We start from the raw sequence: 27,202 nt of genomic DNA, 5'->3' as shown, positions 1-27,202 counted from the left end.
GGTGGTGGTGGTGGTGGTGGTGGTGGTGGCGGGATATGGGCGCTGGGATGCAGCGGCACGCGGGGGGCTTGGGTCTGTCCAGGGATCGTCCTTGTGTCTTCTTCACAGTGCTCAAGGGTGGGCTTTTGACACAGTAGTTGAGATCCTGCTTGGGATGTGTGCGCCCCATGTTGGGATGCCTGGGTTTAAGTCCCTGCTCTGCTTCTAATCCTTATTTCCTGTTACTGTGCAAACTGGGAGTCAGCAGGTGCTGACTCAAGTATGAGGCCCCAGTGACCCTCCCACACAAAAGACAGGGTCAAGTTCCTCACTCCACAGTAGTGTCATGACCCAGCCTCATCTGTTGTGAGCATGGGTGAACCAGAGAATGGAAGATCTCTCATGTCATCCTCTCTCTTTTGTCTTTCAAATAAATAAATGTTAAACAAAAAAAAAAAAAAAAGATGAGTCCAAAAAAGAACTGGTGATTTGAAAACCAGAGAGGAAATGAAGAATTTATAGAACTTTCAGAACTGAAAAACTTAGGCTGGTTTTCATCTCCAATCGGTAAAATACAAAATTGAGAAATTTTCAAATTTAAAGGCTTCCTAAAAATCAACCTCCTGGGAAAAACTTAATCAAATTTTTAATAGATCTTTGGAAGGATTAAAGTAGTGCCTAAAAGCTTTTTTTTTCCCTCCTAGTGAAAAACAGACTCATAGAAAGCTGATATATCAAAGTAGGTGTTCCTAAGTAGATTGAATGTCTCAGAACAAATTGAGTGAATTGGGGGTATGGCGTTTGGCACATAGAGTAGTCTTGATTCATTTACAAATAAATTGATAAAGATTTTGAATGAGGCTTTTTTTCCCCCCAAAGCAACTTAGGCTGGTTTAAAAAGAGATGTGACTACTTATTAGAAAATTTATTGGTTTTCCAATTTTTTATAGGCAAGAAGCAGATTGAGAAGGTGCCCAGCTTCCCAGGAATATAGGGTGGCCAACTCATGCAGCTTGCCTGGAATGTTGCTAATTTCACTACTGCAAGTTTTACAAAACAAGAGACTCCCCTCCCCTGCTGCCGCCCCGTTTTCAGTCTTGGGCACATCAAGCTCTGTGGAGGATGGTGAACAAGGAGGGACTTCCCAAGAGCAGTGTCAAGTGCTGTGGTGAACAGAGCTTGGGACTTAGCCATGGGGAGCAGATGCAAAGCTGATTGAAGGGTCCTTCCCATCCCTTTAGGAAGGGGGAATTGTGTGGAATTTAGTTGTTCTGTTGGCCCCTAACTGCCAGCATCGTTCTTGACCCACCTCACTTCAGAGTAATAGCTTCACTTGTTCCCCATGGAACATTCTCGAGCCTCCTTTTAGAGTCTCCCCAAAGACTTTTTAGGATCTAAATGACGGCTGAGACAGCCAGTGCAAATGGGGTTTATTTTAATGGCATGCATTTACCAAGGGTCCCAGTTTTCCCAAGGCAGTAATGGTGGAGCTGAAAGCTTAATTTCCCTTTGTTCCCTGCACATTCAGGATTTGCAAGGAAGAGCATCAAGATGGGGCTGTTTAGGGAGGATTTGGTAAGCATCACCTCCTTTGTACTGTTGGTGGCAAGCCAGCACCAAGGTGGCAGGCTTGTGTCTGGTGTATGTGGGTTTCTCTCAGCTGGACACAGGCCCCTGACTGATGTGTTTAAGGCAGTCAGTGACTGTGTCAGCCTCCCTAAGAAGCTGAGATTAATTGAAAGAGAAAAGAATATTTGGGAGTTATTTTTCAGAAGGTGAATCTCTTCACAATAGGTACTTGATCCTTTTTCAAATCATTGAATAAAATCTGGAAGAAATGGTATATGGATCTATCCTCTATTGTTTCATAGGCCACGTGTCATGAAAGACTGAGGGGTATAAACGTGGAGAACCGTTTAGCTGATCAAGTCAGTCACGTGGGTAAAGATGGTAGAGATGGTGTTGTGTAATCACCACATTTAATTTTCTTCTTTCTGGACACATGATGATAATACTTCCCAGTGTCCTTTGCTTTTAAATTGGTGCCATGCCACGGGGTACTAGACAGTGGCCCTAACCATCAGCATCACCCCCTACAGTCTACTTCCCAGTCCCACAGCTTCCTGCCCTTCAGCTGCTGGCAGCTTGGGGCTCTGAGTTACTGGCTAGGGAAGAGCCTCCAGAAAGTGCTGCCTGACTTGCAATGGACTGTGACGTCAGAGGAGTATTAACCTACCGCTGATTAAACCGGTGAGACTTCATTAATTACTCTGACAAGCACAAAAGGCTAAGGGAATGAGAGGGGAGACTCCATCACCCAGGATTCAGCAGCCAGTTTCCAATGACCTTCTTTAACTAGCCCCCGACTTCTGGTTTGAAATTGAGTGGAAAAGGGAGAAAGGAGACAGCAGGTTGAAGTTCATGTCGTGGTGCCCCCTCATTCAAAGGAAGTGCCAGGGTTGGGCAGCAGAGGTCCAGAACATGAAAATATTTGCATCTCAGATTCTGAAAACACCAGGAAGCTGTCCAGGTTCTTTCACTTTCTCAAATTTGGTAACAGTTCCAGTGGTGCGTGTTCATCTGTGAGTAAGAAGAGAGCACAGTGCACTAGCACACACGTTTTCAGAGATGGACCGCATTTACATCACTGTGATTACAGTGTGCTATTATGTTGATTCTATCTTATTATGTATTAGTTGTTGCTAATCTATTGCCGCGCCTCATTCACAAATTAGTGTAGATCTGTATGTATAGAGATAGTGCAAGCAGGATTCAGTACAACCCCTGGATTCAGGCATCCTTTGGAAGTCTTGGGACATATACTTGCATAAAGAGGGTAGGTCACTCACTGTTCATGTTGATTTCAGGAAGTTCATGAGACAATAGAACTAAAAGAGTTTCTTTTGGTGTAAATATTTTTCTTTTCAACATTCATGCAAAACTTTCTCATAACATACATTTTCCACGGAGACCCTCATATTCACACGCCACCCCTCAGGGGACCACCCTCTCCTGTTACTGTTCTTTGCTTCCCAGACAAAGTGTGCATTTGCTTCCTTCTTGTGGGAAATACACATTAAACATGGGCGAGTTAATGTCAGCTCTAACAGCACGCTGGGAGTTGAAACGAGCTTGGAAGTCGTGCTGAGACCAAGATTTGAAATGTGTCTTCCAGCCCTAATAAGGTCCTTAACGGGCGACGAAAATGAACTCGCTCCCAAAAGCATTGACCTGGGAGTGTGTCTTTGTGACTTAAATTATGATTACAACTTTCCCAGCTACATTTTTATTAATGAGTTCCAAATGAAAATGTTTATCAAGAGGAAGTTCTATTCCCCGGTCCCTGGTGACACACTAAACATACTAATTGATACGACGCTGGTTTTTAAGAGACAAGAAAGTCCCGCGCCCTTTGTCACATTGACAATCGGAGCAAGCATCACCGTGGGACCTGTCAAATCCGGGCTGGCATCCAGCTATTTTGAAGTTCCTGCCTCCCCAAGGTGCATGACCACACGGATCGTGATCCTGAGCAAGATTTTCCCTCTTGCTTGTTCTTGTTACCTACATGGGGACCCTACAGGGACTCAGAGAAGCACTTCTCTTTTTTTTTGTCATGGAAAATTTCATATCACTTTATTCGATGGCCTCAAATTTCATTAGTGAGTCATTGGTGCAGATAAGGAGGTATTGGTTGCTTCTTTAAATGTGGTATAAGCTGGGCCTGGTGCTATGGCTAAGTGGCTAAATCTGGTTTGTGTTCCCGCTGTTTCACTTCCCATCCAGCTCCCTGCTTGTGGCCTGGGACAGGAGTTGAGGACAGCCCAAAGCCTTGGACCCTATTCCCCTGTGGAAGACCCAGAAGATGCTTCCAGCTCCTGGCTTCAGATCAGCTCAGCTCTGGCCATTGCAGCTATTTGTGGAGTGAAGCAGTGGATGGAAGATCTTTCTCTCTTTCTCTCCTCTCTATAAATCTGATCTGCCTTTCCAATAAAAAATAAATAAATCTTTAAAAGCGATATAAGTTGCAGTGTAGATGGAAGACAAATGGTCTCTTGTTAATGAATAAGAAAAGAATACACACATAAAATCAAGGAGGAAAACTCAGAAAGGCCAATTGGAGGACAGGGACAGAGGAGGTGGGGAAGAAAGTGCCTACAGATATAAGACACCCTTGACCTATAAATAACTTTTATTAGACAGATTAACACTATCAGTAGGTAAAGAAAACACATGAAATGTAAGTGCCAGTGAGAAGAATAGCCCCTTACATCCAATCAGATTGAAAAATGTTTTACTTTTTGTAGTAACACTTAGTTGTGTTGAAGGTACGGGAAAGAAATCGTTTTTCAAACACTACTAACGGTAGAGTTAAAGTGGAGGGCTGTTAGGAAATATGTACCCAAGGTCTTAAAACCACGACTCCTTTATTTCACTCCCAGGAATTTATACTAAGGAAATAAATATGAATGTATGGCACAGTTTATCTAGAGGGTAATTATTGCAACACTTTATTAAGACACAGAATTGGAAAACAACCCAAGTCCAACAATAGGGAATTACTTAAATGAATTACTGAGCATTCCTGTAACAGAATGCAGGGTAGCCACTAAAGATAATGGTCTGGAGTGCTTAAGGATAGACACTCCACAAATGCTTCTGACATGTTGCTGAGGAATGAATGACGCCAAGGCACAAATTAGTATTACTTTTCATTCTTGAAATAAAAGTATACGTGTTTACACAGGAAAAAACAAAGATAAGCATTGGAACATTTGATGGCTGTTCTTTTTGTGTGGTGAGGTTTTCATACAGGGAAGAAAATACAACAAATTATTTTACAGCTTGGACTATTTGGAGGAATCAGGCAGGGGGCTTCTACAGGCTCCATTGGACCATTGGTAATGGAGACAAGAAGGAGAAAGACCTGCAGGTAGGAGAAAACCTTGGGAAAAGTCAAAGATAATGGTACCTGGAGATGCTACTTGATCTGCTGTCCAAGTCCACTGTCTGAAGCCTTGGTTTTCATCCTAAGGCCTATTTGGGAAATGCAGGTGGTGTTTTGTTTTGTTTTGTTTTAAGTTTTATGAAAGGAGAGAGATAATGGGACTGGGATAACTGCTCAGTGGCTAAAATCCTCACCTTGCACATGCCAGGATCCCATATGAACACTGGTTTATGTCCTGGCTGCTCCACTTCCTTTCCAGCTCCCTGCTTGTGGCCTGGATTAGCAGTGGAGGACGGCTGAAAGCCTTGGGACCCTGCACCTACATGGGAGACCCAGAGAAATCTCCTGGCTCCTTGCTTCAGATTGGCTCAGCTTTGGTCATTGCGACCACTTAGGGAGTGAACCAATAGGAAGATCTTTCTCTTTGTCTCTCTTTTTTCTCTGTGGATATGACTTTCCAATAAAAAAAGAAATAAATCTTAGAGAGAGAGTGAAACAGAGAGAGAGAGAGAAATAATAGTTATTGCCTGTTATTGAACAGCAATTCTACTAATAAACATTCTTTGGCATTTGCTTAAGAAGAAACACAGACACATTGTATATAATAGCAAAACCCTGGAAATAACCTAAGTGTCCATCAAGGGGAGAATAAACAAGAGGTGGTAAACACACAGTGGAATACTGCGTAACAGTGAAAGCAAATGAACCAAGCACAGTGATAGGATGAATCGGAGTTATTTAATATCCAGTGAGAAGAGGAAATCTTAGAATCTTAATTGCAGTGTGATATTCTTTATAACATTAAAAATTAAGTTAAACATATTTTGGGAGTGCAGATTTATGTGACGAAACTAGAAACAAGTAGATAGGATGACAGGTATGGATGTAGGAAGACCGGGAGATGAGATAAATGATGGACACATAGGCAACTTACATCAATATGGTCATGTCGATACTGTAGATTCTGGTTGGATTATAGTCTCATGGATGTGTATTATAGTGTTATATTATTGATAAATAAATAAATAAATAAATATTTTAAATTTGAAAGAGAACTGTATTTGAATCAATGATAAGAATTGTTATGAAACAAGGATGGTGAGCAATTTAATTCAGTGCACCCCAACACACAGTGGGAAGTGGAGCCTTAGGAAGAGGTGGCTGCTAAGCTGTTGGTGGGGTAGTCAGAGCAAGGCCACAGCCCCTGTTTGCCAGGGATGGGTATCAGTGATGTTAGTTTTAAAACCTGCGCAGATATGTAAGGGATCATGCTGTGGCTTGGATATTGTTTAAATGTGTTTCTCCCCAAAGGTCATGTGTTGGGGGTCTGTGATATAACTGGGAGGTGGTAGAATTACCAGAAGGCAGGCCTCATGGGGATCCTCAGGTCATTAAGGGTGTTTTTGGTAAGTGGCTCTGGTGCCACCTCTTGTGCATCCTGTTCCTGGTTTGAAATAGAAGTCCTTGCTCTGGCAGGTGCTCCTGGCGCTGCCATCTGCACCATGAGGTAGTGCAGCTGCCAGGTAGCAGAGGTGAGAGGTTTTGAATCTGCGGAATGCAAAGCAAAATATGCCTCTTCTCTTTGTAGAGTTTGTTGCCTCTGCATTTCTGATAATGAAAAGCTGACCAAGACAGACCACTTCCTGGACTTCACAGAATCTCCACTCCGAAGTGGATCCTCCAGACCCCAACAGCCACTGAGTTATCAACTACTCTCTTCTAGTACATCCATCCAGTCTTTGCATTAGTCTCTTGTGACATGTAATTTGTCCAAAGACACTTTAGGGAACAGATGGGAAGGTCCTTTGTATGTTCTGATTATGGGTGAGTGTGCTCTGCCTCCAAGTGTTTAATTTTAATGAATAGATACACTTGCATTTTGAATAAGAAGTCATTGGGCAGTCGAAATGCGTTCAAAATAGAGTCAGATGGGGTAGGCTTTGTTTAGATGAGAGCTAAGCTGCCGTCTGCCATGCTGGCATCCCATGTCAGAGCCCTGGTTTGAGCCCTGGCAACTGGTGATGGCCCAAGTTCTTGGACCCACGGGAGAGAACTGAATGGAGCTCCAGGCTCCTGGCTTCAATCTTGAATCAGTCCTGGCTACTGCAGCTGTTTGGGGGAATGAACCAGCAGATGAAAGATGCTCCGCCTTTCTCACTATCTCTTTCTCTCACTGTCAGTACTCCTCTCAAATACGTACGTTTTAACAAAGAATGGTGCAGGGTCTTCAGGAAGTAGCCAGATCCGCAATGGAGATGCTCAAGTAGAATGAAGGAGAGTAACTGGAGGGTGTTCTTCAGAACATCTGGACCAAATGCACTTTCCATCCAGCTCAGGATATGATCCAGGTTTAATCCTCTTCCAGTGGGAGATCAGGGCACAATCCCCTTCATTGGATTGAATGGTATTCTTAATTCTATTCATTACCCCCTGTCAGTAATTTAGTCACAAGTTAATAGCCTGAACTATGAACTGAGGCTATCCCATTAATTAGGTATCTGGCATATGGGTATTGATGAACCTCGAAAAGAAGGGCCGAGAAATTATAAGGCCAAAACCATTTTTTAAAAACCAACTTCTCTCATTCCCTGCCACAAATCCCCATAGTCACAGAGATAAAAGACGAACTAGGAGATGTGATTGACAGCCTTCCTGGGCTTCCGTCTAACCTAACAGTATTCCATACGCAGCCTTTTTCTTGTCAGACCATTGCCTGGTTTTAATATAATAAAGTGTGCGTTCATATTTCAAAAAAAAAAAAAAAAAAAAAGACGGAGGCGAGCAGCTTTGTCCAGTCGTCGTCGTAGGTGTTTCTGCCGTTTCACCCTAACTGCTGTTCCAGGACTTTCCAACATTTGCTGAGAGATCAAGATGCAGATCTTCGTGAAGACCCTGACCGGCAAGACCGTCACTGGAGGTCGAGCCCAGTGACACCATCGAGAATGTCAAGGCCAAGATCCAGGATAAGGAAGGCATCCCTCCCGACCAGCAGAGGCTGATCTTTGCAGGCAAGCAACTAGAAGATGGCCGCACCCTGTCTGACTACAACATCCAGAAGGAGTCCACCTTGCATCTGGTCCTGCGCCTGCGTGGTGGCATACAGATCTTCGTGAAGACCCTGACCGGCAAGACCATCACCCTGGAGGTCGAGCCCAGCAACACCATTGAGAATGTCAAGGCCAAGATCCAGGATAAGGAAGGCATCCCTCCCGACCAGCAGAGGTACTTTCTGAAGAAAGTACCTTCAGCTCAACTTCACAACTCATCCAGGCTATTTTGTTCCCTCATAGTTTTATTTGGCATCTAGTTCCGATTCCAGGCTTCTCTGGATGACCTTGTGATTTGATTTTCTGATCAGGGAACGTTACTCATTAAAAATAAATGTGCAAAGAGCTCTGGTGATTGAAGTTTCATGTTTTATTTGTTGAAAAGAAAGAGGTCATGTCAACTAATCAACTTCAACATACAGAAAGGCAGTTCCCTAGCCTCTGCCTGCTGGTGTAAAGGAGAGATTACAAAACTAACTTGTTAGCACACACCGAGGGAGGTTCCCTGAATGTCTGGTAAAACTGGGATCTACTAAGTACGGACAGACCACCCAAGTGGCCCCACCATGCTTACTGGACCAAATAAAATAGCACCTACTTGGATGCCTGATTTTAAAATACTTTGTTCTAAGTGCAAGGCAGTTTAATTTCTTCTTCTTCTTTTTTTTTTTTTTTGGTTTGCTGCTTGCTGCATTCTTTTTTTTTATTATTAATATTTTGCATTATGTGACAGTTTCATAGGCTCTTGGAATCCCTCCACCCCTCCCCCTCCCCTCCCCCCTGGTGGATTCCTCCACCTTGATGCAGCATTACAGTTCAAATTCAATCAAGATTCTTTCAAAACCATGTCAATTCCATAATATTGCAAATTGCTGTTGATGTTATATTGGGACTCTTAATTGACTGTGATGATATTATACCAGCTCTGACTTCGGACCAGAAATGGTCTCCCCAAGAAACTGTTCAACCCATCTGGACAATAAGTAGCTGGACTCCATGCTTGGTATATGTTTGCAAGGAAAGGCAGTTTAATTTCAGTCATTAAAGCATTCTGTTTATAGAGCAGAAATGGGAAATTGCTCTTTCTGGGGGAAAAATATGACTTTTTATTATCCTCCTTAGTAACCTTTCTGTATTCAACTGGAAGGAAAAACAGGGATTCTGAAGTTAAAAAAAACAGAAAGGAAGCTAGGTTTCAGACAAGTTCCTAGTTTTGTGACTTTGGTGAGAAATTTTGTTTAGTGTATTTATTTCCAAAATTGGAAAACTGACTATATCCCTCTCATAGTATTGTGGTGCAAGTTAAATGAAACCAGTTATGTATATTCTTAGACATTGTTCTAGAAAGTATTTAAAACAGCTTCATAAATAAAGATCTTTTTTTAAACGACTTATTTTGTCTTTAGTTGGAAGGTAGAGTTACAGAGAGGGGATACAGAGTGAAAAAGAGGTCTTCCATCTGCTAGCTCACGCCTTAAATGGCCACAATGACCAGAGATGAGCCAATCACAAGCCAGAAGCCAAGAGCTTCTTTCAAATCTCCCACAAGGAGGGTACAGGGGCCCAAGGACTTGAGTCATCTTCTGCTGCTTTCCCATAAACAGGGAACTGGATCAGAAGTGAACCTGCCAGACTTCGAACCAGTGCCTAAATGAAATGCCAATGCCAAAAGCTGAAGGTTAGCCTACTACACCATGGCACTGGCCTTCCAAAAAAGGTTCTCTTAAACATTCACACACAATCATACATACACATGGGCACAAGAAGTACACAGTATGTCAGAAGAATACAAATTCAAAATACTCATATAAGATAAAAGGGAAATGAAGCTAGAAGAATACAGTAAAAACACAAGAAGGAAACTATGAGAGGGATACAGGATCTATTTTGATATTTAGAGCAGACAGCAACAAGAAAAAAAAAATCTGTAAACAATTTATAGTGCCTGTAATATGAAAGCAACCAGAGTCCCAGAGAACCACCAAGGGGCCTTAGCAATAAAGAAGACAATTGGTGGAGGCCAGTGCTACAGTGCAGCAGATTAAGCTCCTGTCTGCAATGTCCCCAAGGAAGTGCTAGCACGAGTCCCAGCTGTTCTGCATTAGATCCTGCTCCCTGCTAATGTTCCCAAGAAAGCAGCAAAAGCTTACCCAGGTACTTGGGCCCTGATCATGCATGTGGGAAATCCTGGCTGCTAACTTCAGCCTGGTCCAGCTCTGGCCTTTCAGCCACCTGGGGAGTAAACCCATGAATGGAAGAAGCCCCTTCTCTGTCCATCCCTCTCTGTAACTCTGCTTTTCAAGTACATTAATATTCTTTTTAACGTATACATGGTGATAGGCTAAGTTTTGTATAATGATCCTGAAATATTTGCAATGGTGAGCTTCAGAGGACTGCTTATTCAGTCGAATTTTATAGTATTGGGCCCGGTGGCGTGGCCTAGCTGCTCAAGTCCTCGCCTTAAACTCGCCAGGATCCCATATGGGTGCCAGTTCTAGTCCCAGCAGCTCCACTTCCCATCCAGCTCCCTGCTTGTGCCCTGGGAAGGCGGTCGAGGACGGCCCAATGCATTGGGACCCTGCACCCGCGTGGGAGACCCAGAAGAGGTTCCAGGTTCCCGGCTTCGGATCAGCGCACATCGGCCCGTTGCGGCTCACTTGGGGAGTGTAACATCGGATGGAAGATCTTCCTCTCTGTCTCTCCTCCTCTCTGCATATCTGACTTTCTAATAAAAATTAACAAATCTTAAAAAAAAAGAATTTTATAGTGTTGTGTAAAACACGTAACAACAGCAAACCCCGTGGAAGTCATTTAGATATGTTCCTAGGTGTCTGGCTCCAGGCCATCTGGCTTGCCCATTTGGGTGAACCTATGTGCTGTGTGTGCTTGAAGCCATTCCCTGTGGGCTCAACAAGAGAATCTACGACAATGAGTCTGCACAGGACAGCATGCTATAGACGGTGCCTGGAATCCTTGCGGTGCCTTTCACAGTCCGGAATCCCACAACGCAACTAGACAGATTCCGCAGTGATACAATGAGTTCACAAATATTTACAGGGTTGTTCCTGGGAAGAGTAGCCACAGTTTATAAAGCAACTCTTAAAGAGCCCAAGTGCTGAAAGGGCCAACATAATACTATTGTTTAAAACATTTATTTATTTTTTTAATTGGGAAATCAGATTTACAGAGTGAAGGAGAGACAGAGAGAAAGATCTTCCATGCGCTGGTTCACTCCCCAAGTAGCCACAAGGGCCTGAGCTGAGTTGATCTGAAGCCAGGAGCCAGGAGATTTTTCCAACTCTCCCGTGTGGGTGCAGAGTCTAAAGGCTTTGGGCCATTCTTGACTGGTTTCTCAGGCATTAAGCAGGGAGCTGGAAGGCAAGCGGAGCAGCCAGACTACGAACTGGCACTCATATGTGACCCTTGGTATGCAAGGAAAGGACTTCAGCCACTAGGCTACAGCACTGGGCCCATAATAATTTTGTTTTGTCTTTTTAAAAAATTTTTTTATTTTGGTAATCTTTACATAGTTGATTAGGATACAAAGGGTCAAGGGCTACAGGAAAGTGTGTAAGACCATTGTTTCCACATGAATATATATATATATATATATTTTTTTTTTTTCTGTATGCTGGGTAAGGGAAGAGATAAAGGGAAAAGCCCCACCCAGCCTCCCACCCATCCCAGGTCCCCGATGTGGGGCATGCTCCCAGGGTCCTGATCATGCAGTTTTGATAGTTCAACAGTTCTGAATTGCTGCCAATCTCGCTGTTTCAAGCACAACGAAATGTCTTCAGAATCCACTGGCTGACATACATAGTCTCTTCGTGGTTGGGGTTCTGAGATCAGCAGTTCAGCTGGAGGGATCTCCAAAGAAACTTCATCTGAGATGATCCCAGACCTGATTCTTGTGTGAGTTTGCCAGTACAGGGTCTGGCACAGTCCATCACCCCAATCAGCTCATGCACATGCTGGTGGTTGCAATTGCTGGGTCAGTTTTGTTTCCAATGGAAGGATTAGCCCACGGTGACAGAAGGGGTACAGAGGGAGTTATTTTTGTGTGTGTGGCACTTTGTCATCTACGTAAGTTATCACTGATGTCATTCACCATTAATCTACATTTCTAGGGTGAGATTCAAAGTCTTAACCTAATAAACATATTCCTTTTAATTTTCACAGTTGTGGAAAAGCCATCCATTTTACAAGGCAGAAACTCTCATTGACTCTATTTCTCCCAAGACCATGACTGTCATCGAAATGTTGTTACTGAGGAGTCCTTGGCAACCCCAGGGTGATTTTATCACGAATAGATCTTACTCTGTTCCCAATAGCAACACGTCATTCACAACAAGGCAGGATGGGAACATGTTATGCTCAGACTGATTTTTTTTCTTCTTGTAAAAAGCTCTTACCACTCATTTCCTTTCAACGTTTCTTCTAATTAAAGCTCATTATTTAAAAAAAAAAATACAACTTCAGTCTCTCTTCATTAGGCAAGAAACCAGTCTGAGAAATTAGCGTTATCAGCATTACAAAAGGAAAATGAATCCCTCTGTGAGGCGTTGCTTTGGAGAAAGCTGTCACCACCTTCTGAGTTTCCATCCATGAATATGTGATAATCAATCACATTTATAACCAGTATATACGAAGGCTCGCAGCATGAGACGGTTATCCTATCATCTCTTAGCAGCTGTACCTGGAGTGCTTCCAGCTGATGGAAACCAGTTACCTACCTGATGCTCTCCAAACCCTCCTCCCTAAAGGGGCACTCTGATCATCCAGTCACCTTAGACTGGGGGCACCTGTGTGACCATATGGCAAAAACCACACCCAGGCTGGCTCTTCACATCCTTCCAGGTAAGTAGGAACTCTTTAGGGGCCATACCAATGTCTCTTTTTAAGAAAGAAGGTTCTTGTTGTTAACCAACATTTTAATCAATTTTACTTGGGAAAAATGCTATCTACAAAAGTGAGTATCATTGAGTAAAAGTAAACTACTAACTAGTTTGATCACAGTCTAGCTAATTCACTAGAGGTCTAGAACTATACAATGAGACCAGGAAAGAAAGTGAGATTTAGTGTGTGGGTAAAACTAATGGCCGGTGGAAGACAACTGATTGTCCAAGTTACTCCTGAATGGGAAGAGGCTGAGGTCCAGCTGGAATACAGGAAGCACACAGCAAGCTAAGCAGGGGAAGTTTAAAAATGGCCAGGTTATGATAAGAAAGTGACTTCAATGATGTAAATTTAATGCTAAAGAATATCATGGAATCAAGAAAGAATAATATCCAAAGAAATACAAATTTGGCAGAGGCCCCAGGTCTGAGGTGCTCATCTCAATAAAGAAGGTGTAGCTGCAGCCCAAACAGTAGCAGGCAATTTCATGGGAAAGCCAGTTCTAGCATCAATAAGTGGTAGGCAAGCAGAAGTTGGCCCTCTGAGATGCAGGTGAGCAGAGAGAGACAAGCAGGTGCAAGGATATTGGGATTCTGTGATGGCCATGCTGCACAGAAAGGTTAATATCCATATTACAGGGTCCTGGGAAGGCGGTCACCCAGTTCAGAGGAGCGGGGGACAGAAATGTCAATATGGGGTTACAGGTGTGCAGCTGAGAGAACACCACGGGATGTCCTGCACACAGACCTTGTAGTAGGAACAAAACAAAACAAAAATGCAGCCATTAGAACCAGGAGGGGAAGCCTTCTTCTTCAATCCCTCCGCAGTACCATCTGTGGACAAAGCTTATGTCATGATCACTGGAAAGGAGAAATGCTTCCCAATCTGACCTCCTACCGCAGAGCAGGTACTGAAGGGTGACTGTGGATCTGAGGAATAGCACTTTGCTAAGTTTCTCACTTACAGAGATAGGAAGCATCTTCTAACAACATTGAGGAAAGGATTGCCATTCAGAGATCAAAGTGGTTTGGTCTTTGCACTGATATGCAAATTCCAGAATTTCCTGCATTCTGGTCTATGTGGGTGATAAAACGCTCAATAATAACAATATTTTCTGCATAGGCAAAACTGTGCAGCCAATCTATATCTTTAACTGTTCACCCAACAATTAACTCCCACAACATAAATGACTAGAGTTCATCACGTATTTTTGTCAACGCCAAAAACCAAAACCAAATCAGCTAGGCCAGTTTGGTTGCTGGGGGCCAGCAGTTCACAGACACTGATAGAAAACCTATCAGTTGTTAACTGTTAAATGGATCCCTGTACTTTGGGAGAGCTGTAACGGCTGTGGGGAGGAGAGACAGTTCTGGCAATAGGTGCTTAAAAGGATCTAAAAATCAAAAATGGTACCTTGTAAAGCTTCATCCTGTTTTCTTATCACGAGGGAGAAGCCACTCATTGAGTGATTGGATCCCTTGCAACTCTCCCCCGCCCCACCGATGCTTGACTTAGGCCAACCTCACCCAGACACCATGCTAGAGAAAAGCGAGCAACAAGGCAGGGGAGCACAGACCTGGGTCTTCCTGTTTCTTAGGAATTGCTGGACTCCCTCCCCCTTCCCACCCCCTACACACCTCTTGTGTGTGGAGTCAGGCTTTCTGTCTCCAGAAACTCTGTGCAGGGTCCCAAGGCTTTGGGCCATCCTCTACTGCTTTCCCAGGCCACAGGAGGAGCTGGTAGTGAAATGGAGCAGCTGGAACACAAACCAGTGCCCATATGGGATCCAAACACATGCAAAGCGAGGACTCTAGCCGTTTGGCTACTGCACCAGGCCTTTTAAAGGAATTTATTGTTTAACTGTTAGTAGTGGCCAACAGAATGAAAAGAGGTGTGTGTGTGAGCGACTGTATATTCATGTGTATCTGCTGTGCGTGTGAATGATATTCTGTAAAATGAGTTTACAGTGACTTTCTATGCAATACCAGATGACCTAACAGCGGGACTAAGTGTGAGCGTGGGGGTTCTTTATAAACAAACTTAGTGTAAGAGGGTAATTGCATGCAGAAGCCTTTGAAGCCTGTTCTATTTTCAGAGTTTAGTAAGCCCTGTAGGGTCGCTCAGATGAATCACCAATGAATAAGCACAAGTGGTAATTCCATGAAAGTCCCGGGTTTTTCTCTTCTGAGATGAGAAACATGCACTGGTGGAACTCAGAGAAGCCAGCAGATCTGACCATGGGAACAGAGGGGCAACTGCAAGTGACCGTCATCCTTGGTGTGGGCCATGACATCCCTATGAGGAGGTGAAAAGCAGCAAGTGTCATGTCCATTTCCGGCACCAAGAAAACCTTGCAAAGGTCAAAGGCCTTATTTGCCCACAGTCACCACACTCATGTGTATTAGAGCTTGGACGGGAAACTTGTAACTACATATGCCAGCGTTTTTCCATCTCACCACAGTGACTCAGAGCTACCTAGCTCCCTCCCAGGTTTTGGCTTTTTGAAATAATAACTTTTTAAAAAAATAAAATCCTTAAAATTGATGGAGGAAGAGTGGGGTATTTCATTGTGTAACTGAAAATCATCTTCTTTGCTTGCTAAGTATGAGTAATAGACCCTATACAATGTCATAAAAATGCTTAATGCGAATGCCTAGAAAGCTGCTTATAAATCAAAGTTCAATGAAATAGGCATAGACTAACAATAAGGCAGACAATTGATCAGGTCTCAAGGCTTAATAACATGTGGCCATATTTCTAAAAGAGGTGCTAAACAAACAACAGACTGCTTGCTTTAAACAGTCAGCATGCCCTGTCAAAATGTCATCAAAATTGTTCCTGGAAAATTGAAGTTCCATGTCACTCCGTGTGATGTATTTTGTTCCAGGTCTTGTGGGCTGGAGAGAGAATGGAGAAGTGTAAAAGCACCTGTTCATTCTTCTCAGCTTGTTTCTATGTAAAGAAACGAGAGCTAGTGGCCTAAGGGGCATGACAGGAAGCCACGTCCTGGAGATGAGATGAGAATGCTAGGCTGGGTTGTATCTGGAAATACCCACTCCTATACCAGCTGGTGATTTTACAGCAACCTGGATAAAAGTGATTTGATACCTATGGCCACAGTGGTCAACCCTGGCCCCAGTCATACTGCCACCTGCAGCCATGCTGAGCATACTACACTAGCTGAGCATAGTGCACATAGTGCAGGTTGTACCAGACATTTGCCATGGAGAGCCCATCTAATATTCCAGAACAAGCCTCAAAGGGAGCTCACACCAATTCTCCACTCCGCAGAGGAGATGCTTGAAGTTGTGAATCCACTATGATTTTATTTTTGTCAGGTAGCTGGCATTATGATTTTAATGTTGCACCTGGTTCAGTTTTCATCACATGCAAACTTAACAACGAGTCTCCAAGGATATGCCAAAAATTTGTTCTCCATTCTTCAAAAATTGGTATTCATTTAACATCAATTTACTTGAAGGGCGTACACACACACACACACACACACGTGCGCATGCATACAGAGATACAGAAAGAACACAGAGAGATCTTCGATTGGTTGATTAACTCTCCAAATATGTACAACAGCTGGGGCTGGGCCAGGTCAAAGCCAGGAGCCCAGAACTTCATCCAGGTCTCCCATGGGGGAGATGAAAAGCCAGGGAATGACAACATCAGCTGTGGCCTCTCATGTTGCATATTAGCAGGAAGCTGAATTGAAAGCAGAGTGGCTGAGATCTGAACCAGGTACTTTGCAAACGTCAGGATGCAGTTGTCTCAAGCAGTGATCTAATGACTGTGCCAAATGTTGACCCTGTTCTTAACTTTCAAAATAATTTTAAAACCTTAGCTGGGGTAGGAGTCCCAGCTCTGCTCTTAATTCCAGCTTCCTGCACACTCTGGAAGGCAGCATGTGAGGGCCCAGGTGACTGGGTGCCTGCCAGCCACGTTGGGGAGACAAGCTGGCTTTCTAGCTCCTTGCTTTGGCTTTATTTGCCTTGGTCATTTGACTCATTTGGGGATGGAAAGTCTCTCTGCATGTCTGTTTCTCTCTGCCTTTCAACTGAATTAAATCAATAAATAAAAAATCGGAAAGTAAAACGAGATACAAGTTATTTGACACATTTCCTATCAGGGAGTAGAAAAATGCTTGCTGAATCTTCAGAAAGTGTTGAATTATTCCTTAGAAGTAATTTTTTAAAAAGAGTCAAGGTTTGGGGAGATGATAGGGATAGTCATGGGATTGGATCACCAGCTATCTCGTGTCTCTTCAAGGTCTGTTGTTAGAGAATTCCATAACATTATTTGCAGTATTAACATGCAGAGTGAAAAGCGCTTCCATTTTCTGCAGTAAATCCACTCGGAGCCCTTGTTTTGCTGACCTCATCTAGGACAAGTTTTTTGAGAACTGAGGCTGACTGTGAGGAGAGATCACCAAAGGGATGCAGTTTTAGGGTCTTAGGTGAGGTCAACTTGGGAATACAGACCATCTACAATAGCAGGCGCAGCCAAGAAGGCAAAGAGACTGGGATACTCCCAGGAACCAATGACCTACCAGGAGATCAGGCAAGGCTGAGCCACCAGGTTCAGAAGGGCAGTTAAGAGGTGGAGTTGAAAATCCTTTGAAGTTATAGAGGGGAGGGAATAAATAGGTTTCAGAGTTCTTGTGGCCTCACTTGAGGGCAAAGAAGGAGCAGCTCTGTGGGGTAGGCGCTTGGCACACAGGTTAAGTGGCTTTAGGTCCTGGCCTTGCTTCCAGCACTAACTTTCATTCTGTAGACTCTGGGAGGCAGGGGGTGAGGGCTCGCTTCTCTGCATCCCTGTCACCTCTACAGGAGAGCTGGATGGAGTTCTGGGCTCCTGTGTGGCCTGGTCCAACCTTGGCTGTTGTGTCCATTTGCAGAGTGAACCCACAGACGAAAGCTCTCTCTCTCTCTTTCAAATAAATTAAAATTTAAACTAAAAAAGGAGTAGCTATGGGTACTAAAACAGCCAAATGTGGTTTTTAAAGTGAATTCCTTATGACAATCATGCCCAACTATCAAGAAATTCTATTGATTTTGTTTTTCTGAGCTCCTTACAACCCTAAAGTAGCAATGGATCACAGTTCAAAGAAGGTTTAAACTTTTTTGATTTTACTTTTGAGAATTTTAATATAGTTTACTGTATAGCTAGATATAATTCCTAAGGTAGCCTTCGAAGCAATAGCTCTGGGGCCAGCATGGTCACACAGGAAGCTAACCTTCAGCCTGCAGTGTTGATTCATGTCCTGGCTGCTCTGCTTCCAGTCCGGCTCCCTGCATATGGCCTGTGAAAGCAACAGAGGATTGGTTAAATCCTGGGGCCCTGGTATTCATGTGATCCTGGTTTTAGACTATCTTTGCTCTGGCCATTGTGGCCATTTTGGGAGTGAACCCAAAATGGATGGATGAAAATTTCTCTTTCTCTCTGTAAATCTGCCTTTCAAATAAAAATAAATATTCCTCAAAAATAAAAAATAAAAAGCAATAGTTTTGATGAGTGTTTTACTGTTGGTAGCTGTTAGCCAAACGACAAAATTGACTACTGAATAAGAAATGAGTTAGCAGAGTAAATGTAGTGCCCATCCCTACTGCCTACAATGTCCTTTGGAGGCCCTGGGGTATGTTCTAGGAGTTCTTAAAACTCTGGAGAAAGGCTGAAGCTAATTCCCTCCAGAAAGGAAATCTATCTGTGAATAGTCCTTGGGGGAAAAAAATGACTAGAAAATTCTCTTCCACCTTGCCCTGAAAAGTTGTGGAAAATTGTCTGATATTTCATCTGCCCATGGATATAATATGTGAATAATTATGGCTGAACTGTACTTGCATAAATTTTAAGCCATTAGGGCAATTAATGATTAATGACCAGATTTGGGAGGATGCGCATTCTCTGTTGGAGTCTCTAGTCCTTCCACCCCTCCCCTCCTGAAAGCAGTGGCCAAAGGGGCAGCAGGGAGAGTCTGGTTTAGGGAAGGGGACAGCTGGATGAGACGAGGTGTCTCCAGCTCCAGGGATTGTACTGTAAAGTGAGTGATGATTTCCATATAAACGCAGCTCTGTGACTGCACCTGTCAGCCTTCCATTATGCTAACTGAAATGCTTTACTGTTGCTCCTTAGAACAGAAAGATTCATTTCAGCTCATAATGTGGAGGTTGCAGTTCAGGACAAGCCCACAGAAGGCTGGCAAGGGAGGGAAAAAGAGAACAGTTAAGCAGAACTTGAGCTCAGATAATCAAGCCTGTTACATAAACGGCCTCTGAGAGCCTACAGACCTTTCACCAGACCCAACTCTCAGAGGGCATAATGAAATCAAGTCTCCACCCTTAGGCCCATCAGCCACTGACAATAAGACACCAGAGTTGAAACATCTGTGTGAGCTTTGGGGCAATAACTCCAACTCCACCCATAGCACTGATACTAACCAAGTCTATTACAGTGAAAATAACAAGGATTTGCAATATTGACATTTAGCATCAAGATGAAAAGGACAGGATCTTAACAAGGGCCAGACTTGAAGTACTAATCTTCAACAAGTTCCTAGAGGGAATGACCATTTGCCCCCTGCTTGAAATCCCCCCGACTCACATGACATGGGTTCAAATCCTGATTCTGGGCCCTGCCTGCTGCTTCCTGCTGCTGCAAACCCTGCAAGACAGAGGGATGACTCCAGTGAGTGGGTCCCTGTCACTCACGTGTGATATCTGAAGAGTGTTCCTAGTGCCTGGCTTTAGCTCTGGCCGAGCCCAGAATGTTTCGGGAATTTGTGAATTAAGTCAGCAGATGGACATTCTGTCTGGGGGGAAAAAAGTTAATACAAAAATAGTATTAAAAGTTTATTTTAGAACAGAAGTTTTTATATCAATGCATTTTTTTTCATAGTATCCATTTCTGAAAGTCCTTCATATGCAAGGATTTAAGACATTTTTGCACCAAAATAAACTTATCTTTGAAAGCAATTTCCCGTGGGCTTTATGAAGAGCATTAGTTATAGATGCTGGATTTAGCTGGACTCCATGTACAGTCTTGGGATGTGGAATTGATAAATTTTAAATAGTCTTCAAGTGTATACAAAGAATGTGTCCTTATACGTGTATTTCATTTAGTAACCATCCACTAAGACAACAGAAACGCTCCAAAATTTCTATGCATTTAGAAAAATTATTTATTTATTTGAAAGTCAGAGCATTACAAGAAAAACAGCGCAAAGGAGATAACCTGGAACGTTGTCTCACATGAAAGAAGAATTTTCATGTAGATGTATCAGTGAGCAAAGCAATAAGGGGTGGGGGCAGTCCTCTGAGAAGGACCCCCAAATCTGGTCAATTTGGAGTCTTTCAAGCACTGTTTTTTGTTTGTTATGAAAATAAATACAACATGGGCCCGGCAGCGTGGCCTAGCGGCTCAAGTCCTCGCCTTGAATGCCCCGGGATCCCATATGGGCGCCGGTTCTAATCCTGGCAGCTCCACTTCCCATCCAGCTCCCTGCTTGTGGCCTGGGAAAGCAGTCGAGGACAGCCCAATGCATTGGGACCCGGCACCCGCGTGGGAGACCTGGAAGAGGTTCCTGGTTCCCAGCATTGGATCGGCACGCACTGGCCCGTTGCAGCTCACTTGGGGAGTGAATCATCGGACGGAAGATCTTCCTCTCTGTCTCTCCTCCTCTCTGTATATCTGACTTTGTAATAAAAATAAATCTTAAAAAAAAAGAAAATAAATACAACAGAGGCTAACAACCAGAAGATGGGGCAAAATTCAAAGGGCAGGAATCGTAATTCTGTCTAGCTTGCTCAAACCAAAAAGTCATCAGAAGGGAGTGGCTGGTAGCTTCTTTCTATTCTCAACACTCAGAAGGGTGGACATACTGCCTCCTTGCGGTTCTCATGAGAAAATCAGAAACTCAGTAGCGGGGTTGGTATTTTGCCGTTCTACCGTGCATATTGTATACTTTTAAAGGGACTCCCTCTTTTCTCATTCCAATAGGACCTGACACTAACTACCCATTAGTTCATCTAACTGCCACAAGAGCATTAGAGAGAGAGAGAGAGAGAGAGAGAGAGAAAATGAGAATCTTCCATCTGCTGGCTCACTCCCTGTAACAACCAGGGCTAGGCCAGGCTAAACCAGGAAACTGGAACTCCACCAGGTCTCCCATGTGGGTATCAGGGATCCAAATGCTTGGGCCATCATCTGCTGCCTTCAGACACATGAGCAGGAAGCCGAGGTGCTGGGATATGGCACTCAAGACCCATGTGTACAACAGCAGTTTTACCCACTGCACAACAGCACTGAGCCCTTGAAGTATTGGGGAGACAGATAACTTGCAAATTGAACATGAACACAGTGTTTCCATATTTCTGTATCATAGACAAATTATAGATGGCCAGAGAATAATTGTGGAGATCCTCATTTACTCGTAATTATTTATTATTTCTTTATTTTTCATTCATTTGAAGTTGGAGAGAGAGAGAACGAGGGAGATCTTTGATCTGCTGCTCCACTACACAAATGCCCAAGGTAGCCAGGGCTGGGCCAGGCCAAAGCCAGGAGCTCTATTCAGGTCTCCCACATGGGTGACAGGGGGCCCAACACTTCAGCCTCCCAGAATACATTAGCAGTGGCTGCATCAGCAGCGGAAGAGCCTCAAACTGGCACTTTGATATGGGATGGTCCACATACCAAGCTAGTAGTGACCCTGTGCTCCCCAATGCTGCTCCTCTTCTTGAACTTGAAGATGGTTGGGCAAATCCCCAACTGTAAGATTTTCACTTTAACACTTTGTATCACAGCTACATCAGTATTATTGGTGACACTTCCAAATCCATTATTGTGATCCTACCAGCTGTGATTTTATTTATTTATTTTTTTTGTATTCTGAATTGCTCTTTCTCATATTGTAGCCAATATGGTTTTATTTTATGATTATTAGCACTATGAATGCCAGCCGATGGTCTCATCACGCATTCTTGGTGCATTCAAAAGTACATCAGGAAACTGGAATGAAAGGAAAAGCTTGTTTTTAATGCAAAAAAAAAAGATTTAGAAAATCCTTACACATGAGAGGTCCTCGAAAAAAATCATGAAAATGTGTATTATGAGAGAAATATGCATGGATTTCAAAAGTCCTTTTTCACCAAATGAAGTGTTTTCCTATTTTTCCATAAGCTATTAAAAATACCCTACCTATTAGATTAGCATCAAAAAATCTTGAATCACATCACCATGAAAATGCCGAAAGTTTTGTTTACACATTGTATGTGGAAAGTCTGATCAGGGATTGATTTACTCTCTGAACTTCACGTTCTTGATAGCCGTAGCAATGAGGTTAACATCTACTCTCTAAAGTTATTATGAGAATCAAATAAAGTAAGGCATGTAAAAAATACCATGAACTCAAACTACTGTAAGAATGAATGGGGAGCAATCAAAGCAGAAGCGTTGGAGCTGAGTTGGATGTTGGCCCATAGAAGGGACCTTCAGCTCTTGCTCTCAGAATGAACTTTTGGCTCAGGTCTGCATACCTTACTGAAAATATATGTGATCACTGTGGTTGTTCTTTTAAAAATAGAGTTCTGTGCCTGCTGCACAGAACAGCTTGGACAAACACTGCAAATACATAAAAACGAAAATACAATTCTAGACAGGGCATCCAAAAGTTTACAAGCTTTGTGCAATAGCTGTGTTTAGTTCTGCCACAATTAGAACAAACCATGATTCAGTTTCTCTTAATTGTTCCCTTAGAAAATAAAATAAATTATCTCATCCGTTGGCCTGTCTCTTTCTCTCTTTTTTTTGCCTAGCAGGAAAAATGCCTTGGCTTACAAAGCAAAAGTCTCCGATAGACTTAATGCCAAGAATTCTGGCTTTGTACATTTAAGGTGTTTTCAGGTAGCTCTAGTGGAAGATGCTGGGATGATACAAACAACAGGATGCAGAAACAGAGTCACCTAACGTAATATTGTTGGTGAATTAAAAAACTTCAGGGCTTTCAAAAGCCCCTCCAGCTTTTTAAGGTGATTATAATGATGATTGTCTGTTACAGATTGCTTTCTTATTTGAAAGGCGGAATTACAGAGACAGAGGGAGACACAGAGACAGAGAGAAGAGACATTTCATGTATATGTTAACTCTCCAAATGGCTGCATGGCTGGGGCTGGGCCAGGCTGAAACCGGGAAGCCAGAGCTTCACCCAAGTCTCCCATGTGAGCAACAAGGGCCTAAGCACTTTGGTCATCTTCTGCAGCTTTCCCAGGTACATTACCAGGGAGCCAGATCAGAAGTGGATTAGCTGAGACTTAGTTCAGTATTCATATGGAAGGCAGGTATAAGGGGCTTTGTAGGTAGACCTGTCCCCTTGCTGTCGTCATCTCTAAGCCCGTGTTCCTGCCAGGAGTGTCCGGTCATCCTTTCTGCCTGGCCAGATTCGACTCATATTTTGAATCCAATGTCAGTTTCGCTTGGTAGGGCCACATGAACCTGGCATGAGTCCTTCCTTGTTAGATCGTCTATCGGAGTTCTCCGTGTTATCCAGGTGACTCTGAACTTTGGGCTACCTTGAACTGTTGTTTTATTTTTCACCTGCACATGTCTTAAGAGTTCAATTAGATCACAAGCTTCCTGGGGGCTGCTCTTAAAAAAGATAGTCTCCAAAGTGTCATTGATATAGTATGTGAGTGAATAACTTCTAAATGAAAATGGATGGAGTTGACAGAAAAGCTCCCAAGGTGGCTGGATAACATTTTCCCAACAGCTACACATAAAACTGCAGTAAAACTTCTGTCATTTGGGATGTCAGAATATGACCTAAACACTCCTTGGTTGGTCCCTCAAGGAGGATGGATGGCCAAAGAAGTGGTTAGTTAATTCTTGTAAGATTTAGAAAAGGCAAAGAGAAGCCTACCTGTGTTCTCACATGTTGAAGGATTGTGATTCTATCTTCCACCCTGGATTTGGGCACAAAGTGGAGTTAGAAATCTCCAAGGTGAATTTTTAAGATGAATGATTTGCGCTCTAGTTCATACAGTAAGAAGAGTGAGGGGGCTGCATCGAAAGCCCTCGAAGAGTTTTCTGTAGCAAGGCCTGAAGAGGCATTGCTTCTTGGAAAACTCCTGGAGAGCCTGGCCCGAGGATGGCCTTGGAGGCTTGGTGTGAGGTGGTCTCATCAGCAGATCTGGAGCCAAGCATCAAGCAGCCTCTGGCTTGTCACTGGGTGAGGCCGGGATTCCTCACCTTTCCTGTTATGTTTCATTCTCTTCCTTCTTCTGCTTTGTTTTCCAACTGCTTTCCAGTTCCATATTTAATCCAGTTGACTAACGTGTTAGAGTAACTGACAATTTTATCAGATCTCCAATTTGGAAGCATCAGTTGATGTTGAAAAACTTTGCGTCTCGAGTGCCTTGACTCAGGGAAGTGTCTTCCTTGGCATTTATCTCATCTATCAGGTTTTATTCCCAGAATCTGAGGCTTGGAATTGGTTGGTGTTCCACCCATGCCACAAGATCGTGCAGCTCTTGCCTGTCAGTGATGCTGTGAGCCTTGAACCTCTGGGGAGACTGGGTAACCCTGCAGTTGTTATATTCAGAATTATGAATCCCTCCAATCCAGGAAAGTTTTGAATAAATGCATGCTATTCCATAGGCCTGTGAGAGAGAGTCCTGGGAAGGACCGATGCTGCTCGTTGTTCAAGGCTTCATTTTTTGGAACATTACTTTCTTTCTTTACTTACTCCTCAAATCTGGCGCTGTTTTATTCTTAAATTTTTGCCAAGGAAGTGGAATTGATTACATTCTCTGGGCCTGGTTAAGATGCTCTGACAGGCTTTGAAATCAGAAAGTTACGTGAAACCTAAGCTCTTGCTGCTTTCTCTCCCTGACCTTCCTTGTCCATACTGGGATATCAATTAGCCATGAGCCAGATACAACCCATTTGTAGGGCACTCTAGGGCACAAATAAAACCTGGCAAGGGTTGGTTTGTTTGATCCCCTCTCCGGGAAAGCAACTGTCTTTCCACTCACGCCCCTTGGGCTACACCACTAGGAACACCTGCTCTGGTCCGTTTTATCTCCCCGGTCCCTGAACACCTAGGCCTTGCTCACCCTTTCCCTGTACTTTTCCCCTGCTGGATGCTGTGCCCCTATCTGACATGCCATCCTCCTCCCTCTCACTACCAGGATGTAAACTGGAGTTTACTCTTTGGCTCACAGAGGTGTACTTAGGTCTCAGTCATAGAGCTCATTGCCATGGCTGTGGAAGTGTCAGGCATTCTGTATGTCTGCTGGTCAAGTGACACTGAATGGGAACCAACACAATGAATCAATCGCTAAACCCTCACGTGGCAAGTGCTAGGATCCCATACGAGTGCCAGTTCAAGTCCTGGCAGCTCCACTTCCAATCTAGCTTTCTGCTTATGGCCTGGGGAAAGCAGTTGAGGATAACCCAAAGCCTTCAGACCCTGCGGGAGACCTGGAAGAAGCTTTTGGCTCCTGGCTTCAGATGGACTCAGCTCCAGCCATTGCAGCCACTTGGGGAGTGAACCAGCAGATAGAAGATCTTTCTGTCTCTCCTCTTTTTCTTCCTGTAAATCTGATCTGCCTTTTCAATAAAGAAAAATAAATCCTTAAGAAAAAGTGCATTCGCATCACCAAAGCCCTTTTGTAAGAAAAAAAACCACAGCACAACCTTATTCATTCAACACAATTGAATGTATGTCTACAACAAATCCAGCATCACCTCTTGATATCCACAGAGGATTGATTCCAGGATTCCCTGGAATGTCAAAACATTTGCATACTCAATCCCTTATATATAATGGTACAATATTTTCACATAGCCTGTCGTTGTCCACTTTAGATGACTTTCAGGTTGCTGCTAATCCCCAAAACCATTATGTCCTTTAAATAGGTGTTGTATTATTTAGGGAATAATGACAAGAACGTGTGTACATATTCTGCCCTGAATCAGTCTCTTTTCTCAATATTTTTGATCTGCCGTTTGTTGAATGATACAGAATGCATCAATACAGAAGAAACAGATGTGACAAGCTGATAGATTATGCTTCTGCATTTGCACTTCCAGATGCATTTGGTTGTTTTTTTCTCCCATCTTACAGCTTTCCTTTAGGCGAAGAATGAACTCCACCATTGTGGATGAGTAAAAACACTGTCTCTCAATAACGCTTGAAAGTGATACCCAGCACGTCCAGATCCAGGACACAGTGAGATAATGGATAGCACTCCCTGACAGCTAAATATATTTAGTCAGTATCCTACAGTAACAATTGTCAATCAGGCACTATTCCAAGAGCTTTATAGTTGTTGACTCATGAGTTCATTTCGCCATCCTATTGTCAGATGCAATCAGTGTCCATTTCTTACTCACCTTCAGACATGCAACTACTAGGGCAGGGATTCAGAATAGCACAGGCTGACTGTAACCACTGAGCACTGTGACTGCTCCTTTTGCCTCTGCCCAGCTGGAAGTCCTATGATCCTGCCTTCTGTCTTACCTTGGACAAGCCAGCACTGGCCTTAAGATTGACAAATAAGATGGCTCCTTCCTTTCTCCTTCTATGCTCAGCATCACAAGACTTTCTTTCCTTTATTGTTGCAACTTATGAACACATCTGACTCTCCACGAGACCAGAGGCTTCTTGAAGGTCAGCAATAGGGCTTACTCAACTTTTCTCTCTCCCTCCTTCCAGGTTCCAGAATACGATATAATGGACATAGCAGACAGCTTGAAAGTGTTTCTTGGGATGATCATTTGATTGAGATGCCACTTGGGATAACCATGATCTCATCTCAGGGTGCCTGGTTACAAGTCCTTGATTTGCTCCCAATTTCAGCCTCCTGCTGAATGTGAGGCAGAGTCCCTGGCTCCTAGCCTGATGCAACCCTAGCATTTGTGCGAATGTAGAGAATGAACCAGTAGACAGAAAACCTCTCTCTCCCCCACTGCCTTTCAAATAAATAGAATAAATGAAAAAAAAAAAAGAAAAAGAATTTGATGAATCAGTCAGTATCTAGAGAATTATTTCTGTTTCTCAAAGCCAAATTGCTTGTAAGAGATTAAAATGCTGAAATTTACCTGTCATATCAAATGGATTATAGGGAAAGTAAATGACCAATCCCTCCCAGCTATGGGAACACAGGCCCAGAGGAGCACCCAGACAGCCTTCCTATCTAGAGACTAAGCAATGTACAAGTGATGAGATCATTTGTTAGTAGCATAGTGGCTGGTGAATAAAAGATTGCATTTCGGAAGATGGATGAACTGTAACTTCAGAAGACAGCTTCCTTTGTGGTGGTTTTAATAA

General features: G+C 43.3%; 1 pseudogene; it reads left to right on the top strand.

Annotated features, from left to right (window-relative positions):
- The first annotated feature begins 7,798 nt into the window (after nucleotides 1-7,798).
- LOC101527497 (ubiquitin-like) lies at nucleotides 7,799-26,653 on the top strand (annotated as a pseudogene).
- Nucleotides 26,654-27,202: the final 549 nt, after the last annotated feature.

This window comes from Ochotona princeps, chromosome 1, assembly GCF_030435755.1.
Source record: "Ochotona princeps isolate mOchPri1 chromosome 1, mOchPri1.hap1, whole genome shotgun sequence".
In the NCBI taxonomy this organism is placed as follows: Eukaryota; Metazoa; Chordata; class Mammalia; order Lagomorpha; family Ochotonidae; genus Ochotona; species Ochotona princeps.
The sequence above is the reverse complement of the archived record's forward strand: the minus strand, read 5'-3'. Positions and strand labels throughout refer to the sequence as shown.